This window comes from Magnolia sinica, chromosome 14 (assembly GCF_029962835.1).
Source record: "Magnolia sinica isolate HGM2019 chromosome 14, MsV1, whole genome shotgun sequence".
Classification (NCBI taxonomy): Eukaryota; Viridiplantae; Streptophyta; class Magnoliopsida; order Magnoliales; family Magnoliaceae; genus Magnolia; species Magnolia sinica.
The window spans coordinates 8,824,813-8,828,763 of NC_080586.1; the positions used below are offsets into that span (position 1 = coordinate 8,824,813).

Below are 3,951 nucleotides of genomic sequence, written 5' to 3' on the forward strand. Positions count from 1 at the left end.
AATTATATGTTAAGTTTTTAGAAGGATATCAAAATGCAAATCGTTTGAGTGTTGGATCCATAATGTAGAAAAACACTCAATTGGTCTCCCACAGCTTGCTATTTGTATTTGCCGCTGTATATGTCGCATTCATGCATTGTGTGAGACATCCATATTTGATAGTTAGCACCGTTATTATATATAGCTTGATGGTTAGCACTGTTATTTACTTGTAAAGAGTTAGTCTCAATCCAAAAATCAACAGTAAAATAGAAAACTGCAATTTGTGCAAGTAAACAGAATCCTTAAAGCTTCACATTGATTTACCCAAGACTTAAAAAAGCACTGTCAACTGATTAACATCCTTTTAGTGGGTATTGCTACAATTCTCTATTTGTTATTCTATCATTTTTGGTACTCAATAGAGAGCAGAACTGAAAGTTGTTGTCCATATGTTAAAAATTATGAATAACCAACGAGCCATTACATCTGAATGAAGGTGATTTATCCACCGTAGACAATGTATACAAGTCCAGCAATGTGAACCATCCAAATTGTCAGGAAATATGGATGGTCTTGGAAGCCCACTATTTGGACAGTCTGTATTGACATACATGTATGCCAGTTGATGGTGGATGAATCACTTCCATCTAAAAAAGGTGGTGAAGGCAAACTGTAAGTTTCTCCATTAAAACCTAGTAAATTATAGCATGAGGTAGGGTACCTCATCCTTACTTGACATCCTACGGTCCATGTTCTCAAGGGGATCTTCGTTTTCCAGAGTTCTATCACCCAAGGAAGATAAGGCTCTCTTCTCATAATGTTGGAACCGTCTTTCCTGCGTATTACCATGTTGTAGCAACTACAAAGTCAAGTGAGGATCTGGGAACTGAACACAAGAAATTTCAATCAGTCAAAGGAAAAAAGAAAGTGAAGATTGCGAACCATGCTAGGAGTCATCCTTGATGAACCATTCTTCTCCTGAAGGCCATCTAGAAGTTCAACCATTGAATGTTCTGTACCCCTCTGCACTAAAGCTACTAACTCTCCAGGCAATTGAGTAGCCTCAAATAATTTTTCATTTTCTTCCTGAAGACCTTCCAAAAGCCCAGCCATTGAATGTTCTATAACTCCATACTCAAGAGCTTCTAATCCTGCCGGCATTTTAGAAACCTCGGATGATTTTGCATTTTCATCCTTCACCACAAAAGTCCAGGATAGTCCTTCCCTCTATGACTGGAGACGGATAAAGAACTTGTGCTTGGCTTTGCCTCCGGAACCTGCAAAAAACAATTATCAAATTCCAAAGACAAACATAGAGCTATATAGACCTTTCAAAAAAGAAGGGAAGAGCTATATAAGACAGGAATTTATTGCGATTTATTTTTAGAGAAGGGACATGATTATCTTTTTAAACTGAAGGCTGAATGAAATAAAGGTAGTAGCATCAATGAAAGAATTTGAGAGTCTAAGATGCCAGAAAACCCACACCAGCTACCATTCAGCAGAATTCACCTATTTTAAAAAATAATTTTTTTTAAAAAAAAATAACAAACAATGAGTTTTTTGTGAAGAAGAATTACAAGAGAATTAGGACAGATGGTGAGCAAGTGACCCACTAATTACTACTCTCGCAAGAGAATTGGCAAAACCACTCACTTCTCCCAAAACATGACTACGATATACATTTAGGTTGAAGAAAGTATCCTGAATGCCCTGAATAGGAAAGCCGCCGAGGCTCCTGATTCGAGGGGTATCCGCTTTTAATGACATTATAAGAATTGCATTCTGCGATCAAAGGCCATGACAAACAGGATCTAATTAAGTGAAGGCCATGGCAATTGATGTCAGTTGTAGAATTAGAGTCCACCTCAAGGCTTGGGAGTCTGAATTTCAACTTTCAGTCTCAAATGTCGGACATCTCGGACACTTGAGACTTCAAGTTTTCTGATCTTGTTTTCCTCTTTCTACTCTGTTCCTAATTCCTATTTGGGAATTGATGTGTACACCCATCTAAGCAATGTGATTTCTTTAGTTTCTTGCGGTTTCTTCTGTTCATGTAAGAGATCAATATGATTCAGAGACCTAAAAATCAGACAGAAGAGGACATTCCCCATAAATGTGCTAATGTGGTACACTTTCAAGATCCAGGTCATTCAACAAGTGGGACGCACTATTGACATGCCCAGGACAACAAATCAGGCCCGTTCACTCATCAAGTGGGTCACATTTGAAAATTGGATAGACCAATCATCATCTCTTTTCTAATCTCTTCTTCTTTGCATATTGTTTGTTTCAGCCTCTATTGTTTAGAATGGCATTGTTTTAATTATTTTGATAATTAGGGGCTTTTTGTTTTACTATTTTCGTAATGTATGATTTATCAGTAAGGAAGAAGCAATGAAGAAGATCCATAATGTTTCTTATGATAAATATTTTGGTTTTGGATGTGAGATTGATGAGGAGACCTCAAATAAGTTAGAAGGATGGTATCAAGTGGTTTTAGATTTATAATGAAATTGTTGTCTGGTAAATATTTTTGCTGATTGTACCTTAAAAAATATTTTCTTGATTTTATCCTTCTCTCTACAGGTCTTCTTGGCATCCTATTTTTGCTGAGAACAAGGACTATGGAGGTAAGCATTTCAGCATCATGAGAAGATTCAAAAGATTTCCTAGTATCTTACTTTCTCAAAGCAACTTATGACATGAAAGTTCCATCTATGGCATTTATTGTAATGTCCAGTGTCGAGGTTGGCATTACATGTCATTGTTATGAGAGTTGCTAATATCTCCTTCAATGCAGGTTGAGGTTGCTCTAAGAGATCTTATACTCTCAAATTATGCCAAGAAGAATAATGTAAACACCTCGGCACTGACACAGTCTGAAATTCGTGATATAATACTGGAGGCTGAGATAACTCCACCTTCACAACAGAGGCAATAGATTACGGAGATTGAGAAGCAGGTGATGTGTTTAATAAAAGTCTATCAAGCTGAGAAGCTTCTTTGCCGGTTTCACTTGGCTAATAATCTTTAGCAAATCTTCATGTGCAGGCGAAAGAAGCAAGCCAACTTATAGCAGTCACAACAAGGACAACAATTGTACACGGCGATGAACTCATTGACACCACAACAAGCCCCTATGAGCAAGCATCATTTGGTTCTAAAACTAATTGGCGTGTGAGAGCAATCTTAGCGACGAATCTATATCTTAGAGTCAATCATATTTATGTGAACACCGAGGACATTAAGGTAAATAATTATAGCTATTTTCCATTATATGCACTTTTTAACTTTCAAGGTTTTGCAAACTGAAATGTGAGTAATTCTTGATTAAAGGAGACAGGCTACACATACATCATGCCCAAGAACATTTTGAAGAAGTTTATTTGCATAGCAGAACTTCGGACTCAAATTGCAGGATATTTGTATGGCATAAGCCCCCCAGATAATCCTCAAGTGAAGGAAATATGTTGTATTAGTTATCAATTAACATTAATATTTTTTAGCCAACTCATCAAATTGAATATGTGTATTGTAATAAATATTATATTTTTTTTTATTGTCTAGTAATATAAATTTTGTTTAATATTATGTTTTATTTGTATGGCATCATTTTTATGTTTCAAATATTTAAAAAATATAGGTTTCGATTGAATTATATATAATAATAAAAAATTACTGGTACGCTAGCGCCTCTTAAATCTATACAAATGCTTTTACCGGCGCTCGGAGCGACTTACTAGCGCTTATTCGCGTCTGGAAATTACAATTACCGGCGCTCAGACAAGCGCCGCTAAAACTCACCTAGCGCTGCCACTACTTTTATAGACATACCCATTTAGCAGCGCTTGGTTAGCGTCGCCAATTCTGCCGGGGCCGCTTTTAGGGGCCACTGGCGCTTTCAAGCGCCGGTAAAAGTTCCAGTTGTTGTAGTGTTCTTCTATTATTCAAGCTTTTCTCCATTTA

At 36.8% G+C, this 3,951-nt stretch overlaps 1 long non-coding RNA gene across 2 annotated transcripts; it reads left to right on the forward strand.

Moving 5' to 3' along the window:
* The first annotated feature begins 2,180 nt into the window (after positions 1–2,180).
* On the forward strand, positions 2,181–3,575 carry LOC131225272 (uncharacterized). Of its 2 annotated transcripts, XR_009161282.1 has the most exons (5): positions 2,181–2,198; positions 2,572–2,615; positions 2,786–2,947; positions 3,037–3,234; positions 3,322–3,575. It is a non-coding gene; the product is annotated as an uncharacterized LOC131225272 (long non-coding RNA). The 2 variants fall into 2 exon arrangements; XR_009161281.1 differs by lacking the exon at positions 2,181–2,198 and having other exon boundaries at positions 2,486–2,615.
* Positions 3,576–3,951: the final 376 nt, after the last annotated feature.